The following is a 23,206-nucleotide window of genomic DNA, read 5'->3' on the forward strand; positions in this document are numbered from 1 at the left end:
AAGGTAGATTTTTTTCAAAGAAGCTATTAATTTTAAAAAAAAACATAATTATATTTGGGGTAGGGAAAGACCAGAAAAGCAAAACATGTCATCTTTGAAAGTCATCAAAGTAAAAGGCATCTTATTGCAGAGTTTATGGTTCCAAAACAGGATCTACATCATCAAGGCGGTCGCAGCAACGAAGGCGACGACGGCGATAGATCTGGAGCCGGAGACTCTGTGAAGGTGGGCGTGGCTGCTGGGGCTGACAGCGGGGGAGTCAGCATGCCCCTTGCTGATGGAGGCAGGGTCGGAGGGGAGGGGGGAGTCAGAGGGAGAGATGGGGGCGAGGGGAGAGCCGGTGGGGGAGTAGGAGGAGGGAGAGGAGGTGGGCTCATGCATTTGTGAAGGATGTGAGCTGCCGCGGAAGTGGATAGGGCCACGTTGTTGAACGCTGCCACGAGAAATGGATGAGGCCAAGTCGTTGAATGCTACCGTGGAAGTGGATGGGTCCACGTCGTTGAACGCTATCACTGCCATGGCTGTCTCTCCCACGCGTGTGGTGACGAGCTTCAGCTCTGCTAGGATGCGCGCGAGCACAGGGAGTCAAGCGAGGGAAAGAGTGGACGCAGAAGTGAAGAGTCAAGCGAGGGAGAAATGAACAGTAGAGGATAAGGCCGAATTTCAAATTAAAATACACACACACACACACACACACAAAAACAACGATGTTTTTATATAAAAAATCGGCGTTGATTTGTGTTCCACTAGGACATTCTAAGGCGGTTTCAAGAAATCGTCTTATAATGTGTGTCATAAAAAAATAATCCTTCTTAATTATAGAACTGCCATCGCGTAACATTCTAAGGCGGTTATGTATAATCATCTTAGAATACGCGTCGTAAGAAAATGATTTTTTAGTAGTGAGTAAAATTGAGGTTCCAATCCCTTCTCTTTCTCTCTAACGCTTGGAAACCCTAGCAAAGAAACCAGAGGAAAAACTTGAGGAATCTTAGGAAACTGTTAGAGACGTTATCACAGTCTGACTACACATGTGAGCCCGCTAAGAGGTAATGGATGAGTTTATCGCAATTGGGATTAGAATGAACGTGTGTAGGGATCCTAGGAGGATCAAATTGGGATATATGTTGGGATGTTTATTGCATTATAATTCTTCCTTTACGATTATAATCACGAGATTGTTATGTTTGACAGATCAATTGATACCATGATGCGAATTGGTTGATAAATTTGAATGCTCTTGGTGTTTTCGTATTTTTGAACCTATGATTTTGATTCCTTTGATTTTTATATGATTATGTCAAATTGTTTGAGGGGTTTTACTATGTTGAGAAGCATTTTTGTATAATTTTTTTGTGTTTTGGACAAGATTTACTAGATTAGTGTGGGAATTAGATAGTTAGAAATCTTCTTTGTCATGTTTGGGTCTCATAAGTTTATTACATGTTGATGATTATAACACATATATATGTATATGAATTGTTAAAATAAATTAAGAATTAATAGTTCAAATAATAAAATTAAATTGAAGGAAATTAATATACTGAGATTCAACGATCAATACTTTTAATGCATTTTTAGTTTAATTATTTATTAACTCTTTTTAATTGAAAATAATATAGTTTGATTTAATATATATACATGTTTTGTGCCATGTAAATATTAATATTGTGAGATGTGTATATGATTCATGAGGTGTGATAACATGTTGCGTTTGGATTATAACATTGTGATTGAGATTGGGTGTGATAAATTTAGTATGTGTTGAATTGTAAGATACATGTGTGTGAGATTTTATATACATTGAGTTGTGAGCTATGAATTTTACAATCATAGAACTCTAAGACCCTTAAAGGGCGATGAGTTAATGCACGATGAGTTTTATGATGGGTTCCATTGTGGGAATCCGATGAGTTTAATCACTTTGAGACGCGACGAGTTAAAATAATTTTGAAAACAATTGAGTAATTGTGTGTATTGCATAGTTCAAACTCCAGTGACACATATATGATTTTAAATTATGTTTTAATGAGATGATTAGTCGTATGAACATAACATACTAATATTATTATTGTGTGATATGTATATGGTGCATGAGGCGTAATAACGTGATGTCTTGTGATTATGATAGTGTGATGAATTGTGTGTAAGTGATAAGTTGATTATGTGTTAAATTTTGAGATCACACGTGTATTGAGATGTTGTGTGCATTGAGTTGAGCTATGAACCATACAATCACACGACTGTAAGACTCTTTAAGGGTGATGAGTTAATGCGCGACAAGTATTGTGATGGGATCCACTGTGGGGACTCGACAAGTTAAATCACTTTGAGGTTCGACGTGTTAAAATTATTTTGAGAATAATTGAGGAGTCATGTGTTTTGTATAGTTCATAGATAGAGTCTGCATGTTAAAATGTTTTCTGGATTGGACTTGAATTAGGAGGGAAAGGCTCTGACAAACTCTTTGGAGTCTAGGCCTTGGGGGGTAAATACACCATGTTTGAGTGCTCCTTTAAGTCTATGTTGATCCCACATGGTTGGAGCATTCTCACAAAACAACATGATCCTGGCTAGTCTCCCTATGATTTTACCTTGTGAGAGTGACCTAACTTATTAGTGTATAATTTGTCTTATCATGTACTCCTAGGCGTCCGACGAGGTTTTTTACTGACATGGTACCACATTGCATATAAGATTAAGTCGTAGTGTATTTGTTGCATAACACCTATGTAATGATCATTGTGACTTGTTATGTGATGGTGAGTAATGAATTGTGTGAGTGTGAGATGTTATGTTGTACTTGAGATGTGTTGATCTAAACACATGATTAATATGAAGTTGTGAAATGCGATGTTGTAATTAAATCCTTGGGACAAGTGATATTACGCAATGAGTGATAAAATGAAGCGAATTGTGCTAAATTGAGTTTGTTATACTTATATTATATGTGTGTGTGTGTGTGTATGTTTTCATTTATCTCTACCTGTTTAGGAATGTGATAACTCACTCCCTGTGTGTTGTTTATGTTTGGATCATGTGATGATCTCGAATCTTATATCTGTGGGAGCAAATGGTTAGATAGATGTCTTTAAAGAATTTCGTGCTAAAAGACGCTGGAACACAATGATATGATAGAATGTGACATTGGGACATAGGTTTCTATATTAATTGCATGAAGTTTTGGACATGTAGTTTTTATCATTTTTGTTTCACATGTTGAGTCTTTAGTTCATTCTTGTCATACCCTAATTTTGTCCGGGGATTATTACTTAATGACATGCAATAAATGAAGTCCCGAGACGTCTCAGAAATCAAAAGGAAGCAGGCTTGCGCGATCCGTGAAATTCCGTAATGTGGCGGAAATTGAAAAGAGGTGTTTTTGCACAATCTGTGAGTTTCCGTGAGTTTCCGTAACTTCTTCGAAAGCTAAAAAAGAGTAAATACATAATCCGTGAGGATTTGTAGCCTTGCGGAAGGAAAATAAGTATCGTTACGAAATTCGTAAAGTTTCGTAACGTTACGAAAAAAGAATTACAAAAAAAAATAGAAAAGGGGGGTGTATTTAGTAAAATGGGGCTGCAAATAGTAATTTTTGAATCTGGGCCCTTCTAGAGATTTCTGGGCCATTTCTTGCTTAAGGTTGAAGCAACCTAGCTCGCCTGGGCGAGCTAGGTGGCCACCACACCCCCCGTTTTGTTGAAAAATGGGATTCCGGGGCTTCCGAGACACCTGTAATGCTTCCGTAAAATTCCCATAACCCTAAATAAGCATAATTAACTTAATACGGGTGAGACGGAAGAGAAAAAAAGAAGAAAATCAAGTCCTATATGCTTCAGTAACTTTTCCGTAAATTACGAAAGAAGGGGGGTGAACTTATCAAAGTTGGGGGGTGCAAATAGCAATTTCGAAATTTTGAATTGGGCCTTCCAGAATGTTTTTTTGAATCTGGATTGCTTCTGGAGGAAGCAACCCAACTCGCCTGGGCGAGCTGAGCTCGCCTAGGCAAGCTGGGCGGCAACCTCCTCCCCATTTTTCCTATAAATAGGCTGAAGGAGGCTGTTCTAAGGATCCGGATGCCCCTGGTGAGGTATTTCAGTTGTTTTGGGTGAAAAAAAATTGTTTCCGTGAAGAAAATCCAAGCCGAGGTGCTTCCGTAACGCTTCCGAGAGGTTTCCGTAAGCAAATCCGTGAAGGTTTTCCTCCGTTATTCATCGTTCTTCATCTGTTCTTCGTTCTTCAACGGGTAAGTTTCCAAACCGAGCTTTTCAATTCATTCTATGTACCCGTGGTGGTCCTCATTTTGTTTCATGTATTTTTATTCTCGTTTTCATTTACTTTTTATACCCCATTTTGGCGTGCTTAAGCCATTTATTCAAGTCATTTCTCGCCTAATCTAAAAATAAAATAAATTTCCACCGATCGTTTGAATTGTATCATCCGTTACTTTCGTTTGAAATGAATTCCGACCATTCGGTCGTGCCGTAACCACGTTGGAAATCAAAAAAGAGGTAAAATAATAATATAATAATAATAAAAAAAAAATTTAGTAAAGTAAAGCGGAAAATCAATCGGACGTTTTCTCTTTGGGATTTCTCATTCTTAATTGAATTGACTAATAACTAAAGTGAAACTAAGGCTAAAATCAAACTCGCCTAGTCAAGCTCGTCCACAAAAATAGGTTTTTTGAAAGTTTATCATTTCAGTTTCTCACTAAGTAAAAAGGATCATTTTTAAGGTCCAACGCCTTAAAATGATCACCCCTCAAGTAAAAAATCAATCACTTGATTAACGCATAAGAAAGAACTACGTAGGTCTGATTTCCTCTCCAAAGGAGGGTACGTAGGAGCAAAAGCCCCGCTTTTGTCGACCTCAAAAAATAAAAAGAAATAAAAGTTAAGATAACACAATTCCACAATTCTAAAAAATAGGCTGTTGTCCTTTGAGACAAACGTGAGAGGTGCTAATACCTTCCTCAAGCGTAAATACAACTCCCGAACTTAGAATTTTCATTTTGACCGGTTTCCTTCGGTTTTCCCGACGTTTTCCACAAATAAACGTTGGTGGCGACTCCGCGCATCTTTCCTCCTTTGGGAAGCACACCCGTGAGCCTTGCCCTCGCTCGCCCGCGAAGGGCACGTTGCGACAGTTGGCGACTCCACTAGGGATGTTTTTGTGAGTTAGGCCTATTTTAGGAATTGTGGAATTGTGAAACTTCGTGTGTGCATTTTTTGAATTGTGTAAAATGTAAATAATTGTTGTCTATTTCGCATTCTTTACACTGCATTCTAAGCACCCACGGGTTTGAGTAAAAAAGGGGCCCTACACCCGGGTTCATGAGAATTTAAGGAGTGGAGGTGAATCTATCATCATGCTAGGTCTCCGACTTGCTTGATAATAGTGAAACCTCGTCTAGAGCTTTCTCTCTTTATAATGTGTTGTCGCTGGTATTCCATACCGCCATAATATTATTATCTTGAGTGATGATACCTCTAGAAAACAGTCGTGTGAGTTATGAATTGTTGGGGAGTAGTTATTAGAGACCCCTAGATATTGTCCTATAGGTTCCCAAATAGGGGCAAAGAGCAAACACGCTCCGTGCCATTCGTTCTCATGCATTTTTTGGTAAATAGCACTAGTTTATAGTTTTGCTAGTGATGTTTGGTTTCTTTAGAGTAATACGTAACCTTTTTAATACTACGTTGAGGCGCCATCATGCCCAAAACGTAGCATTAAAGTTGGATCTCTGCAGTCTCGTATGGGTGAATTCCCCCTTTGTGTTGTTTTCTTTCCATTTCATGCATGCGCATCTGCATCATACCGTCACACATGCGTTGTATGTGGGTCTCGTCTTTTGTCATGGGAAGCCGAAAGATCCATATCGTCTTCTTAACTACACACATGGGGCACTGTGCCCCCCAAATGCGCAATAAAGAGAGATAATTTTCCGGGCTCTCGTGTCCGTAAATGCATTCATATCATGCACCGCATAAACATCTCTTCAGCATCATAATGAACATATCGTTCCTGCATTTGTCCGTTATCACATTCCCATTTTGCATGAGTCATTGCATAATCATGCATATGCGTTCAACATACTTTTTGTTCTTCATGTTTGCTCATGTGTGAACTTTGCGTTTTCCTCTGCAAGACAAAAACAAAAAAGGGAAGCATGAAAATTCACGCTGCATTCTTAGTTGCATGTGTTAGGTACCATGAGCCAACCATGTTGGGATCATAAACCCATTTCTAAAAAAAAAAAAAACACAAACAACAAAACAAAATGATTGAACATGGTACCTAATGCATGTTTAACTAAGAAAGGATGTTTCTTCGGGCATCTCAATCTCATAATTACATTTTCCATACATTGCATGCATATTCCCGAGTCTTTCATCCCTATGAATTGTTGATGAAGTATTGGCGATCAAAATTGTTATTTCCTGGGTTATGGGGTTGAACCAAGCTCGTGCTTTTACGAAAAGGTTCATCGAGTCAAGTTGAAGTATGGAAGTAACCATCTTGCAAAAAAAATTGGGGCAAAAGATGGATCGTGTTACATCGCTGCTTCGTCTACTGCCAAACATATTTAGGGCTGCTGATGTCCCTGTTACTTCCAGTTTCACCTTGACGAAGATGTCATGGACCATGTTGAAAATCTAAATTGATTCAACCCCATATCCAGTGTACAAATTCGCAATACTTCAACTGTGCATCATTCGCATACATCCATGTTGTTCATTGGTTGCATTGCTCATTGCATTCTTTCCTTGAAAAAAAAAAGAACTTAATCATTGTTATAAAAAAGAAAAAAAAACATGTTTTACGGTGCCCTCACCGAACTTGTGCTAGAGCTAGAGTAATGGGTGAAGTAGAGGAGATACACGAGAAGATGAAGGCCGACATGGAGGCCATTAAAGAGAAAATGGCCACAATGATGGAGGCCATGATGAGCGTGAAGAAGATAATGAAAGCCAATGCGGTTGCAATTGCCGCTACCAGCATTGTTGCTAAGGTGAACCTGAAGTCCCCATCGGGCCTCAACCAAATGAATCATCCAACCTCAGCTATGGTAGGCAAAGATTTGGGAAGTACGGGCGGCCCCCATTATGCGCAAAGTCAAAACAAGCATGCCTTCCCACCATATGGCTTGCCTCTCGACTATACGCCACCCAATGTGGCGTACACTCCCGATAAGAATGTCAATAATTCCACTCCTATACCCATTGAGAGCCAGCAACCCCAAACTGATCATGCACATGTCTTTTAAACCGTGGGGGAGACACATGAAATTCCCTATCACAATCTAGCCGACTTCGAGCCTTGGCTCGGATATGCCACTGAAGGGCAGGCAATTGGTGGTATACCCCTACAAAACCCTTTGGAGGGCCCTCAGTATCACCCACAACTACACCTCTTGCATTCCACAACAAGTAAAGACCCTCATGCTATGGCAGAAATGGGAAAGTTGGATCATCTAGAGGAAAGGCTCAGGGCCATTGAAGGAGGTGAAGATTATGCCTTTGCTAACCTAGAAGAGTTGTTCCTAGTACCCGATATCATCACCCTTCCCAAGTTCAAGGTGCTGGACTTTGATGAGTACAACGGGACTACTTGCCCCAAGAACCATCTAAAGATGTATTGTCGGAAGATGGGGGCATACACAAAAAATGAGGAATTGCTAATACATTCCTTCCAAGAAAGTCTTACTGGGGTAGCTGTTACCTGGTACACTAACTTGGAACCTTCCCGAGTCCATTCTTGGAAGGACCTAATGGTTGCCTTCGTTAGGCTGTGTCGGTATAATGGCTTCAGATAGGATGCAACTACAAAATATGTGCAAAAAAAAGGGGCACGAATCTTTCAAAGAATACGCCCAAAGGTGGAGAACCTGGCAGCTCAAGTGGCACCTCAATGACGAAAAAAAAACGATGACAATGATAGTAGACACATTACCAGTATTCTACTAGGGAAGATGGTGGGCTACACACCTTCAAGCTTTGCGGATTTGGTCTTCACCGACGAAAGGATCAAAGTGAGTCTGAAAAAAGGCAAATTTAGTCATCCTGCTTGGACGAATGAGAAAACTAGGGCAAATAAAGAGGGTGAGGATGAAGTAGAAGCCCATGCTGTGACTGTCATTCCAATACAGCCAAGTTTCCCACCAACCCAACAATGTCATTACTCAGCCAATAACAAACCTTCTCCTTACCCACCGCCCAGTTATCCACAAAGGTCATCCCTAAAATCAACCACAAAGTCTGTCTACCGCACTTCCAATGACGAACATCACCTTTAGCACAATCCAAAAACGCCAACCAAGAAATGAATTTTGCAGCGAGAAAGCCTGTAGAATTCACCCCAATTCCAGTGTCTTATGCTGACTTGCTCCCATGCCTACTTGATAATTCAATGGTAGCCATAACCCCAACCAAGGTTCATCAACCTCCATTTCTCCGAGAATACGACTCGAACGCAACGTGTGCTTGTCATGGAGAAGCCCCGGGGCATTCCATTGAGCATTATAGGGGCCTGAAGCGTAAGATGCAAGGTCTAATTGATGCGGGCTGGCTGAAATTTGAGGAGAATCACGTGTAAATCCTGACATTGACAAAAGATGCCGCACATGGGGCAATTTTGAAAGTTGTTGTAGATGTCTCTAATGACTCATCAGGATTTTCAAGTTTGTACCATTATTGTAAACCACAGTTACAATGTTAAATGAAATGGATAAAGTTGATATCTTTGTCCCTCATCCTCTCACAAACGCATCTTTGCTTATTCAACTTTCACCGGAATGTGGGTGCAAGCCATTGGTCTATTTGCTCAAGCAACCTGTGCTCCTGAGTTTGGACTTCCAAGACCGTTCAATCAGAGATTACTCGTCTTGCACGTTGGTGGGGGTGCCGTAAAACAACGAGTAAAGTTCAAAACCAATAAGTTTCAAAATAAAAAAAAAAGTTCAAAAAAAAAAAGAAGCATTTGATTGACTGTGTTTTCAAGACGTCCATGTGATCTCATTTTATCATTCCGTAAAGTTTGTCTTTTTAGAGAGAAGTGAGTTATAAAGAATAGGATGTTGGATAAATGGCCTCAGTTACCTTAAGAAAAAGGGGGGTTGAATTAAGATATGAAGATTATTCCCCAGTTAAACTTTCACTCTCTTTTCGGATTAACGATGCATACATGGACAACCCTCCCCTTGTGTTCAAGAATCCCCTACAACAAGAGACCCACGGTCTCTTAATCCATTTTCAGAAATAAGAAGAAGAGAAGAAGAAATCTCTCTTAAAAGAGATAGATTGTACAATGAAGATCAATCAAAATTCCTTATTGAATATGCAAGTGGTTGACCAAAGAATCTTTTTGAGAGGATAAAACATTTCAGTTCAGAAAAACTCTTAATCTTTTTGAGAGGATAAAACTGTTTGGGCAATGAAAAGTCTCTTTAAATTCGTGTTTCCAAGTCACCTTTGATTGTCATTCATAAAGCATCTGAATAAATGTGACTCTTGGAAATTATTTTCTGAAAATCCCCTCTGGTAATTGATTACAAGACTTGTGTAATCGATTACAGGCTTTAAAATTTGAATTAAAACGTTCAATAAACTGCTGGTAATCAATTACCATCCATGTGTAATCAATTATACGTTATAAATTTTGAATTCAAATTTCTAGTGACTGTTATAAACATCTTCAGCTGCTGGTAATCGATTACCAGAGAGAAAATCTCAATTGGAAATAATAGAACTCTTTGGTCAAACCTTTTGTTTTTTCAATTTGGAAACTTCTTCCTAAAGATTCTAGAGATCAACTTGATCATATATCTTGATTTTCTTGGATTCTTGTCTTGAATAAAACTTAGAAGCACTTGATCCTTTAGCATCATCAAGACATCAAAACATCTTGCTTCTACATAGGAGTCATTTGACTTAATCCATCAACTGAAAAATCCTTCAACTATTTCTCGTCCTTGGAAAATTCATTTTGCAAGAATCAACTGCATCTTTCGTTCTTCCTCACTGCGAGGTTTTGAAAACAAGACAACAATTGGTACCTCTAAGCCCTACACTAGGGCAATGAAAGGCCCCATGCATAAACCTCAAACGAACCTAGGGGCAGATTAGAAGTTCTCACCCAATAGGTTCCTTGCTACGAGGTCATGACTGAAGACAACGATTGTACCTCAAAGCCCTACACTGGGGCAATGAAAGGCCCCATGCATAAACCTCAAATGAACCTAGGGGCAGATTAGAAGTTTTCACCCAATAGGTTCCCAGATACAAGGTCATGACGAAAGATAACAATTGGTAACCCAAAGTCTTACACTAAGGCAATGAGGGGCATCGTGCATGAGCCTCAAGTGAACATAAGGGCAGATCAAAAGTTCTCACCCGTCGATGTTTTTAAACAAAGAAAAGGGGGACAAACCCTGGAATTTCAAATAGATTGATTAAACGTCAAACGGCTCCATTGTCGTCACTCCAAAATGGTCAAGTGACTAAATCAAACAGAACATACACTCTGAGGGAGTTCCTGGAAAGATTTGCAAAAGATAGGATAAGGTTGCATGAATTATCACCTTTTTCAAAAGGACAGTCAATCTGTGTTTTCCAAAAACAATTAAATCAAAATCAAAATCACGAAATAGGGAAAGAATGTCATGAACATTGTACAACTTTCCATTGCATTGCATTGTTTCATGTGCGGTCAGCATTACCAAGTTTCACAACAAAGGTTGCATGCATCTGCATCCCTAAAAATCATGTTAACTGCATAGATTTCCTACATCTCGTGTCCAATCTTTTTGGATGACCGGCCCTCTCGATGAGTCGATCTCTTGCTTTCTCATAAAGGTGGACCCTTGGGTACTAGTACCTAACACCTTTAGAGGACTGTATGTCCTCGCCATCAGAGGACTGCACATCCTCGCCTGCAGAGGGCTGCACGCCCTCGCCTTCTGAGGGCTACGCGTCCTCATTTTCAGTGTGCTCCATATCCACACCTTAAGAGAATATAAGGTCCTTTGCCCTTAGATGCTTAACCGAGACTTGCGCTCCCGGTTAAGGGGCCAGTAGTTTCCTTTTATCAATTCCTGGGCCACCCCCTGATATTAGAGGGCGACCAACTGTGCGAGCACATCCAGAGAGGGAGGCTATCACGCATCTACTATGCATACCGGGGCAAGATTTCACCCTGCCGCTACAAAAAGACGAGTGTGGATCATGCGCACCAACATGACCATTTTTACATGGATATGGATGACGTTGCTATTTAGTAACGTTTTGCCCGGCGACCACAATGCCAATCTCCCCCTGCAGATGTATCGGTTGGTCTGTGCCTTCATGACATAGGTAAGTATGCACATGGTTCAATTGATTTCTGATGTCATCTATTGTTTGCAGGGATCGCGCCCATAAGACGCCCAGTGGACCCGGAGAAGTCCAACAGGGCCCTGGGGTTTCCAGCTCTGGTTACGGGCCTCTGCCAGTCCTACAGGGTGCCCGTTCCCCCAGCGAGGTCATGCCATCGTGACATAGGTAAGTATACATATGGTTCAACTGATTTCTGATACCATCTATTGTTTGCAGGAATGACACCCACAAAGACACCCAGTGGACCCGGAGAAGTCCAACAGGGCCCTGGGGTTTCCAGCTCTGGTTACGGGCCTCTGTAGTCCTACAGGGTTCCCGTTCCCCCCGACAAGGTCACGTCATCATAGGTAAGTATGCACATCGCTCAACTGATTTCTGATTTCATCTATTGTTTGCAGGGATCGCGCCTGCAAGACACCCAGTGGACTCGAAGAAGTCCAACAGGGTCTTGGAGTTGTCAAGCTCTAATTATGGGTCTCTGTCAGTTCTACGGAGTACCTGTCACCTCCAGCAAGGGCATCAGGCCCCCTACTAATCGAGCTTTTATCAAGAAGTACTGCATCCGCAGGCAGGCGCAAGGCGAAACACCACAGCAGCCTGAGGATGGTCGGCAGCGGGCAACAGACGCACCGCCATCACCTCTAGAGTTCACCTCAGCTCATCCACAAAAAGGTTAGAGCGTTGCTTACGACCTATGGCCGACCAAGTCCAAAGTCAAAGGTAAGCAAAGTACTAGGTCCGTGACCGACAAGCCATCACGCGTCCAGCTCAAGACGTTAAAGAAGCGCTACTAGGAGGCAACCTAGTACCTTTTAAATCTCTGCTTGTTATTTGATCACTTTTTGTTTCTCAAGTCATAACAGGACACACCTAGTTGCTCATGATCCTAGGAATTTAAATAAAACAAGCACAAGCTCGGAAGGTAGTCATACCTCACAAAAAATATATATATGTATGTTTAGGTAGAAAGATACCTTGGATATGCATGTATATAGCAAAAATATCTCACAAAACATATATATGTATGTTTAGGTAGCAAGATACCTTGGATATGCATGTATATAGCAAAAATATTATACGTATGTTTAGGTAGCAAAATACCTCATGGAAAAAAAGAGAGCAAAAAGAGAGCGAGCAAGAAAAGAATAAGAAGGAAGAAAAAAAATGAAAAAATAGAAAATAAAAAAATAATAAAGGTTGTCTAGCTAAAAAGAATAACATGCTTGTGAAAAGAGATAACTTCCAGCTTTTCTTTGAAAAATTCACTGATCATAACCAGTTTTTGAAAAAATGTGTATACACCTGAAGGGTGAGTGCTGTGAAAATTTTCCTGAACGCCCAAAATGGACTCGGATGAATGCATGAGTTGATAAAAAACATATTTTGGAAACACTAGGTTGATTTAAGTAGGGAAAATGAATCCTGAGCCCTAGTGTCACATGGCCATAAAAACTTGATGCTTGAGTGTCCACATGGGTGCATGCGTGACCAGTTTTGCATAAAATTTCCTAATCATCATTGTTGCATGTATATCATGGAAATAATGTGGGACATCCCCTTTATCCCCGAACCGCTGGCCAAACCCTGACATATATCATGACCAGCCGTTCTACAAACCTTGACCCAGGGTGGGAATGTCAATCCTTGCCCTCGGAAGAAAATGCAAAGAGAAGGAAAATTCTCAATCCAAGAAAGGGAGAAGACACAAAAAAGAAAAGAATATTCCCAAACCAAGAAAGGGAGGGAAAAAAATAGAAGAAAGAAAATTCCCAATAAAAGAGTGGGAGAAAGCAAAAAAAAAGGAAAGAAAATTCCCGATCAAGGATCGGAAGAAAACAGAAGAAACATACAGAAAGGTCTTTGGACCAGACAATATCTGAACAGTACAGAATTGTCACCAAGTAAACAAGAAAAAGGAAACCATGACCTAAAGTGGTCCCCTGATTGCCGACAAAATCCTGTGCGCTAGCGACTTTCTCACCACGCACTAAACAAAAACAGAAAAGGAAAAGGCAAAAATACTCAAAGCCAAATTCCCCACCTAAAAACCATTCCCAAAATAAGTCCTATTGATCCATGATCACGCATGTAATCTTTGATTTGATAGGAAATGATTTGCAAAATCAAGTCATGACATATCTATGGTTCGGAATTAGGATAAAACACTTACCTGTGTGAGATTGATACACTTTGAGTGATTTTCTCCTATCTTTGTTGGACCCAGTGTTTCCTCTAAATGGTCATTTAGAAACGAAATGCTAATATCCAAAATCTCATTTACGGTTATGAGAAAATTTCATCAGTATACTCTTCTTCCCCGATAGACACATTGTTTTTCATCCAAAAAGCATATGTTGCTATGATCAGTTGGAAGTTTTGTCTCTTTACTAAAGCATGTTCACATTTTGGTGAAGAAAACACCGAGACTATTTTTAGTCTCACAGTTGTCAAGAACTACGTAGATCTGAGTTCCTCATCACAAATTGAGGACACGTAGGAGCAAAAGCCCTGCTTTTGTCGACCACCCCACTTTTTGTTACCGTGACCCAAGAGTCCGGGGGCATGCGGAGCCACATGACCGTGGGATCCCCAAATTCGTATGTTCCATCATTTATCATTTGTATGTTATCTTTTGTTTGACTAAGGGACTGACGTTTGTTTCATGTTTTGACTTTTGTTTTGTACATACATATCATTTGAGTTGTTCCGTCGGTACTTGTTTCGTTGTTGTCAATAGTGTTTGTTGAAGTTCCGGAACTGTGTAGAGTTTTTCATTTAGGAACGCCGTCCTAAAAAATAAAATAAAATGAACCAAAAATCCTAAAGAAAGAAGCGCTGTGAATAAAAGTCATGTTCATAAAGAAAAGAAAAAGGTTTTTATTTATACATGTATGTAAAAGGAAATGTGTATAGAAGGATTCTTGTGTGTAAAGGATGCGCGGAAAGGAATCCTTGTGTGTGTGAGCAACGAGTGTATATGAAGAAACCTTTGTGTGAACCATAAGTGTGTGTTGGGAAAAATGAAAAAAATCTTTGAATGTAAGTAGGGTTTGTATATAGACCGTGTGACGTGAAAAGGAAGAATTCTAGTGCGTGTACAGAAAATGTTTGTCATGTATAAGAATGTAGATGTACAAAGAAAATTTTTCCTCATAAAGGACCACAGGTGTATAATTTTGTGAATATATAAAGATGAAACAAAAAGAAAAAGAAAGATAGACCGCGAAGGTCGACATGTTATAGTTAAGAAGTATAAATCATTCGTAAAGAGCAAACGCATCTTCTGGAAACAAGGGACTGATGCTAAGAGTTTATTTTCCGGAATAAACCGAGATAAGAATGGATGAATGCATTGAACTGATGAAAGAACATAACTTGGAAACGTTGGGTCTGTCTGTGTAAATTCCCAACCGTAGTGTCACAATGCCATAAACAGGATGCTTGAGGGCCCACCTGGCTGTAGCCATGACTAATTTTGCACGTTGTTTTCAAATCATCATTGTCACGCGTGCCTTATGGAATAATGTGGAAGTTCGGCCCGAGATCGACACCTTGACACCCAAATTTGTTTTACCCCAGATATCAAGATTGGGTTCCCACGATAAAAGACCCCATTGAAACACAACCTTGGACCTCTTTGAACCTTGGCCTATAAAAAAAGAATCCTCCTCCTTTTCCCCAAAGCAAAGGACAGCGGAATCTCCTCAAGGGAGAGCAAATAGAATGCTAAACCCAATATCCCAAAGAAAGGGATGGGGAAGGAAAAGTGAAAAGGAAGAAATGGAAAGAAAGAAAAAAGGAAAAAAGAGATGAAAATAAAGAAAAGAACAGAAGAAAGGAAAGAAGGCTTCCCGATCAAAGATCGAAAAGAAGTGAAAAGGGAAAAGAAGCAATTCTCGATCAATGAAAGAAAGAAAACAAAAATTCTTCAAAACCAGATTGCCACTAAGAATCATTCTTGACTGGCAATATCCCACCCCACATGAACAAAGAGGAAAAGACCAAAACACCCAGCTTCCTCTCCAAAAACGCTGACCTTGAGAAAATCCTATTGGTCCGTGATCGTACGTTTGATCTATGATTCGATAGGAAGTCGCGTGCAAAATAGAGTCATGGTGCAATTATTGGTTTGGAATAGGATAAGACACTTGCCTTGATAGTTTTATACACCATGAGTGATTTATTTTCAGCTTAGCCCCATGTTTCCCCTGCGTGTTCATTTGAAAGCTAGAAGTTGATGTCCTACCCTTCATTCTCGCTTGCAAGGAAGATTACCCTTGGCACAGGTATATTGTTTCTCTAAGATATGGTGCTCTCGTGAATGATTTATTTTTCTTTGCAAAAAGCATGTTATCCTGTTAGGTGGAAAAAACCGGTGGACCGTTCGATCCCGCCAACACCCTTTTTCGGAGCCACATGAATGTTATTGCCTAGGCCTGTTCATGTGTCCTCCACTTTCGAGTTTGGAGCTGTGTTCCATGATTGCCTAAGAGAGGACCCTCAAGGCAATCCTCCATTCTCATCCTGTTCCGGAGCCACATGAATGAATTGCGTTGTCATTCATGTGTCCTCCATTTTCGAGTTTGGAGTTGTGTTCCATTATTGCCTAAGAGAGGACCCTCAAGGCAATCCTCCATTCTCATCCTGTTCCGGAGCCGCATGAATGTTATTGCTTAGGGCTGTTCATGTGTTCTCCATTTTCGAGTTTGGAGCTGTGTTCCATGATTGCCTAAGAGAGGACCCTCAAGGCAATCCTCCATTCTCATCCTGTTCCGGAGCCACATGAATGAATTGCGTTGTCATTCATGTGTCCTCCATTTTCGAGTTTGGAGCTGTGTTCCATGATTGCCTAAGAGAGGACCCTCAAGGCAATCCTCCATTCTCATCATGTTCCGGAGCCGCATGAATGTTATTGCTTAGGGCTGTTCATGTGTTCTCCATTTTCGAGTTTGGAGCTGTGTTCCATGATTGCCTAAGAGAGGACCCTCATGGCAATCCTCCATTCTCATCCTGTTCCGGAGCCGCATGAATGTTATTGCTTAGGGCTGTTCATGTGTTCTCCATTTTCGAGTTTGGAGCTGTGTTCCATGATTGCCTCAGAGAGGACCCTCAAGGCAATCCTTCATTCTCATCCTGTTCCGGAGCCACATAATGAATTGCGTTGTCATTCCTGTGTCCTCCATTTTCGAGTTTGGAGCTGTGTTCCATGATTGCCTAAGAGAGGACCCTCAAGGCAATCCTCTATTCTCATCCTGTTCCGGAGCCGCATGAATGAATTGCGTTGTCATTCATGTGTCCTCCATTTTCGAGTTTGGAGCTGTGTTCCATGATTGCCTAAGAGAGGACCCTCAAGGCAATCCTCCATTCTCATCCTGTTCCGGAGCCACATGAATGAATTGCGTTGTCATTCATGTGTCCTCCATTTTCGAGTTTGGAGCTGTGTTCCATGATTGCCTAAGAGAGGACCCTCAAGGCAATCCTCCATTCTAATCCTTTTCCGGAGCCACATGAATGAATTGCGTTGTCATTCATGTGTCCTCCATTTTCGAGTTTGGAGCTGTGTTCCATGATTGCCTAAGAGAGGACCCTCAAGGCAATCCTCCATTCTCATCCTGTTCCGGAGCCACATGAATGTTATTGCTTAGGGCTGTTTATGTGTCCTCCACTTTCCAGTTTGGAGTTGTGTTCCATGATTGCCTAAAAGAGGACCCTCAAGGCAATCCTCCATTCTCATCCTGTTCCGGAGCCACATGAATGAATTGCGTTGTCATTCATGTGTCCTCCACTTTCGAGTTTGGAGCTGTTTTCCATGATTGCCTAAGAGAGGACCCTCAAGGCAATCCTCCATTCTCATCCTGTTCCGGAGCCACATGAATGCTATTGCTTAGGGCTGTTCATGTGTCCTCCACTTTCGAGTTTGGAGCTGTGTTCCATGATTGCCTAAGAGAGGACCCTCAAGGCAATCCTCCATTCTCATCCTGTTTCGGAGCCACATGAATGTTATTGCTTAGGGCTGTTTATGTGTCCTCCACTTTCAAGTTTGGAGCTATGTTCCATGATTGCCTAAGAGAGGACCCTCAAGGCAATCCTCCATTCTCATCCTGTTCCGGAGCCACATGAATGTTATTGCTTAGGGCTGTTCATGTGTCCTCCACTTTTGAGTCTGGAGTTGTGTTCCATGATTGTCTAAGAGAGGACCCTCAAGGCAATCCTCCATTCTCGTCCTTTTCCGGAGCCACATGAATGTTCTTGTTTAGGGCTGTTCATGTGTCCTCCATTTTCGAGTTGAAGCTGTGTTCCATGATTGCCTAAGAGAGGACCCTCAAGACAATCCTCCATTCTCGTCCTTTTCCGGAGCCACATGAATGTTCTTGTTTAGGGCTGTTCATGTGTCCTCCATTTTCGAGTCTGGAGCTGTGTTCCATGATTGCCTAAGAGAGGACCCTCAAGGCAATCCTCCATTCTCGTCCTTTTCCGGAGCCACGCGAATGTTATTGCTTAGGGCTGTTCATGTGTCCTGCACTTTTGAGTTTGGAGCTGTGTTTCATGATTGCCTAAGAGAGGACCCTCAAGGCAATCCTCCATTCTCATCCTTTTCCAGAGCCACATGAATGTTATTGCTTAGGACTGTTCATGTGTCCTCCACTTTCGAGTTTGGAGCTGAGTTTCATGATTGCCTAAGTGCGGACCCTCAAGGCAATCCTCCATACTCCACCTTTGTTCGGAGCACCATGAATGTCATTGCCTAGCGCTGTTCATGTGTCTCCATTATCAAGTGCGAAGCTTCTGGTGACTGGGAAGCACGTTATTCTGTTGTTTTCCAGATCGGTTTCTTCGCCAAGTATGTGTATATGTGTATATATGTATTATATTCGTTGTTCTGGTTGTTGTTTGTATTTTGTTTTGTGCAGAAGAAAAAAAGAAGAAGTAGAGATGAGAGTCGTACCCTATGCTTTCCTCTTATCTCCGATGAGAGGTAAGTAAAGAGGGGCAACTGTCATACCCTAATTTCGTCCGGGGATTATTACTTAATGACATGCAATAAATGAAGTCCCGAGATGTCTCAGAAATCAAAAGGAAGCAGGCTTGCGCGATCCGTGAAATTCCGTAATGTGGCGGAAATCGAAAAGAGGTGTTTTTGCGCAATCCGTGAGTTTCCGTAACTTCTTCGAAAGCTAAAAAAGAGTAAATACATAATCCGTGAGGATTTGTAGCCTTGCGGAAGGAAAATAAGTATCATTACAAAATTCGTAATGTTTCGTAACGTTACGGAAAAAGAATTACAAAAAAAATAGAAAAGGGGGGTGTATTTAGTAAAATAGGGCTGCAAATAGTAATTTTTGAATCTGGGCCCTCCTAGAGGTTTCTGGGCCATTTCTTGCTTAAGGTTGAAGCAACCTAGCTCGCCTGGGCGAGCTAGGTGGCCACCACACCCCCCGTTTTGTTGAAAAATGAGATTTTGGGGCTTCCAGGACACCCGTAATGCTTCCGTAAAATTCCCATAACCCTAAATAAGCATAATTAACTTAATACGGGTGAGACAGAAGAGAAAAAAAAGAAGAAAATCAAGTCCTATATGCTTCCGTAAGGCTTCCGTAACTTTTCCGTAAATTACGAAAGAAGGGGGGTGAACTTATCAAAATTGGGGGGGTGCAAATAGCAATTTCGAAATTTTGAATTGGGCCTTCTTGAATGTTTTTGTGGAGCTGGGTTGCTTCTGGTCTGGGCGAGCTGGGCGGCAACCTCCTCCCCCTTTTTCCTATAAATAGGCTGAAGGGGGCTGTTCTAAGGATCCCGGATGCCCCTGGTGAGGTATTTCAGCTGTTTTGGGTGAAAAAAAATTGTTTCCGTGAAGAAAATCCAAGCCGAGGTGCTTCCGTAACGCTTCCGAGAGGTTTCCGTAAGCAAATCCGTGAAGGTTTCCCTCTATTATTCATCGTTCTTCATCCGTTCTTCGTTCTTCAACGGGTAAGTTTCCAAACTGAGCTTTTCAATTCATTCTATGTACCCGTGGTGGTCCACATTTTGTTTCATGTATTTTTATTCTCGTTTTCATTTACTTTTTATACCCCCTTTTGACGTGCTTAAGCCATTTATTCAAGTCATTTCTCGCCTAATCTAAAAATAAAATAAATTTCCACCGATCGTTTGAATTGTATCATCCGTTACTTTCGTTTGAAATGAATTCCGACCGTTCGGTCGTGCCGTAACCACGTTGGAAATCAAAAAAGAGGTAAAATAATAATATAATAATCAAAAAAATATTTTTTTTGTAAAGTAAAGCGGAAAATCAATCGGACGTTTTCTCTTTGGGATTTCTCATTCTTAATTGATTTGACTAATAACTAAAGTGAAACTAAGGCTAAAATCAAACTCGCCTAGTCAAGCTCGTCCACAAAAATAGGTTTTTTGAAAGTTTATCATTTCAGTTTCTCACTAAGTAAAAAAGGATCATTTTTAAGGTCTAACGCCTTAAAATGATCACCCCTCAAGTAAAAAATCAATCACTTGATTCACGCATAAGAAAGAACTACGTAGGTCTGATTTCCTCTCCAAAGGAGGGTACGTAGGAGCAAAAGCCCCGCTTTTGTCGACCTCAAAAAATAAAAAGAAATAAAAGTTAAGATAACACAATTCCACAATTCTAAAAAATAGGCTGTTGTCCTTTTGAGAAAAACGTGAGAGGTGCTAATACCTTCCTCAAGCGTAAATACAACTCCCGAACTTAGAATTTTCATTTTGACCGGTTTCCTTCGGTTTTCCCGACATTTTCCACAAATAAACGTTGGTGGCGACTCCGCGCATCTTTCCTCCTTTGGGAAGCACACCCGTGAGCCTCGTCCGCGAAGGGCACGTTGCGACAATTCTCTAGAGCTTTGAACGACCTTGTTTTGAACCGAAAATGTTTTTATACCCTTAATTGATAAGTTTTTTAATTTGGTGATTAATGTGGATATGAACCTTTTATCCATGTGAATTCCTTTATGTTTATTGAATAAAATCATATTATGTAATTCCGCATTTTTATGTGTTTTATTATATAAATATGTATATCAGAATAAAAGGTGTCACATGATCCACTATCCAAAAAACTTTGACAAATAATTATAAACTATTGGTTTACAATTCCATACAAATTTATGTAGCACACAGCTAACCACCCTCCCAATAAAACATTCAAGGAAAAACCTTAATCATAAAATCAAACAAAGAACAAGTTTGCAATCTCTCTCACACACACATAAATACATAATCAACAAAGAAAGTATTCATGTGATAGAACTAGACCAGAAACACAGGAAGATAATGTGTACTATTATTATTATAATACCTCTAACACCCAAGACAGAATACGTATAGTTTCTTAACTAATTAAGAGTTAGTTATAACTAACTAACAATTAGTTATACTAGCTATCCTAACTAACTCACAACTAACATACGCCTTTCCCCATCTATCATCATGCAAGGCTGTGTTCTGACTCACAACTAACATACGCCTTTCCCCATCTATCATCATGCAAGGCTGTGTTCTGGTGCAAGCATAAAAAAAAACATAAACAAGATAGACCAGAACCAGCATCAAGCACATATCAAAGAAGGTTGTTATAACATGAAAGAGAATATACCTAATTTGATTCACTGCAAACTTAAAACATGAAAAGGAATAAAAATAATAGGTCTCTCTTCTTAAGCAAACTTACACAAGTGAAAACAAAATTTGATTCACTGCATTCTTTGAACAACTAAATTGTGATTGCTTAAAATATAAATTTAACTGTGCAACCAACAATCATAATTCATTATAATATCAACCTCTACAAATAATGTTGAATAAGAGAATCTAATACAAAAACATGACACATATAACATATCAATTTCTTGTACAAATTGGAAGCTGATGGATTTTAAGTGACTAATTAATCAACTGAGTCGTAATAACCTCTCCTTCAACAAACAAGGCATGTTATTCTAACTTAGAAATAGAAATAGAAATTTATAATAAAAAATAATCCAATTAATTACCTCCATGGCGGCAGCGTTACACAGAAGCAGAGTCATCAAAAGCTCGTGTTGTTTTCGAACCACAGGAAGGATAACCGCTACGTGGACACAAACACACATAAAATCTTTAGATACGACTCCATAGTTAACAGAGAGAAGCACATTGACAATTTAAATTCGAAATTTCGTAATCGGATTTAGATTATATGAAAATAGGACCACTGAAATACAGTGAAAACCCAATAATAAGAGGAATTTAGAAAAGAGGAAAAACCTGCTTTAAACTTTAAAAAAATGCAGAAGGAAGCAAAAGCATGATTATGAAAGAAGCACAAAATGCCAAAAAAAATAAAGAACTAAGCAAGACACTTGTATACCATGCATGAATGCGAGTTCTTGGAACTAAAATCCAGCAAAGGAAAAAAAATAAAGAAAAATAAAGAAAACAGCAAAATAGGAGTGAGAAATCCCAAGTTAACTCATCTTGAATGGATGCGTATGGATGTGAGAATGATGAATGCAAAATGGAAGGTTAACTGGTGCCAAGTTGGTGACTAATGTATGGTGAAAAGAGTTTGCATTTTAGTTTCGCACATTCAAAGTGAAAGAGAGATGGTTTTGTTTGTTGATATGAGTAAAGTTTTCATTTACACATGATTTCAAAATGCCAAACCATATTTTGTATAATGCTTCAAACAAGTGCCACTGTATTGTGGGTCCAACTTTGAACTAATGTAAGTTTTTGCAAAAGTACAGATTCATGTGTAAATGAAAACTTTACTCATGCCTAGATCAGGTGCTGAATTTAGCCATGCAAGCCTATTTTCTTTCCAAAGCATTTGTCATAATCTGGATAAAAATTAAGTGTCATCAATACCTTTGGGGGACCAGGAACAACGTACCTCAATGTAGTAGTCCAAATTAAAAATTATTTACATTATGATATTTACTGCCTGGTTTTTAATTTTTTGTACGTCTATCTGGTTATTAGTGGTTACGGAATGGAATATTCTATTATTGGATAAGATCACACAAGAGAAGAAAATATTCACCAAAAAAAGAGCATAAGAGAAGAAAATAGCTAGTGATTATTAATTAAGGTGGGGCCTTCTGCTTAGTGCTTACAGAACGTCAAGCTCTCAAGTGACTCATTATAGTCATTAGTCCTTAGCATTCTCAATTAGCTCGCATAGGCGTTTGTAAATTTCTAATGTATCTCTCTTACCAATATGAATACAAGTAATAAATAAATAAATAAATCATAATAGTAATTTAACTTCATGTTAAGAAAGCTGTGTCTGGATATTTTCATGTTACATATAAAGTATATTTGATTTTTGGCTAAATTATTAATTTGATTATTCTATTTATTTATTCTGTTTAATTTAATCAATATTTTAATAAAATCCAATTTAGTCCTTTATTTTCAAAATGTTTAAATATTGTCATTTTCGTACTCAATTTAATCCTTTGTTTTCAAAAAACATTCCATGCTTTAACACGACATTAATTCTTAGTAAAAAAAAAAACACGACATCAATTTTAATTGGACGTAAGGATCAATGATTAATGATAAAAAAAAAAGGCCAATATACTAACTGTCGCTGAAAATGAAGCAAAATAAACTGATCGAGCAAAGGGAAAAAAATAATATTTATCATATGTTTAGACGTTTTAAGAAAATATATTTTACCTACGTGAGATTCAGTCATATTTAGAATCACTCATGGAATATATGTCCTAACATTAGGAAGAACAAATCATCAAGACGACATCTAGATAGTTTTTTGAAGAGGCAAAAAAAAAATATATTAAAAGAAGCATTGC

General features: G+C 39.6%; 1 protein-coding gene across 3 annotated transcripts in view; it reads right to left on the reverse strand.

Moving 5' to 3' along the window:
* The window catches only part of LOC114409439, a 39,478-nt gene extending 17,463 nt beyond the window's left edge, over positions 1–22,015 (reverse strand). For all 3 annotated transcript variants that reach the window (XR_003666093.1, XM_028372903.1, XM_028372902.1), the window contains exon 1: positions 21,401–22,015. The gene's annotated coding sequence lies outside the window, so the exon portion shown is untranslated. The remainder of the gene's footprint in view (positions 1–21,400) is intronic.
* Positions 22,016–23,206: the final 1,191 nt, after the last annotated feature.

This window comes from Glycine soja, chromosome 4 (genome assembly GCF_004193775.1).
Source record: "Glycine soja cultivar W05 chromosome 4, ASM419377v2, whole genome shotgun sequence".
Lineage (NCBI taxonomy): Eukaryota > Viridiplantae > Streptophyta > Magnoliopsida > Fabales > Fabaceae > Glycine > Glycine soja.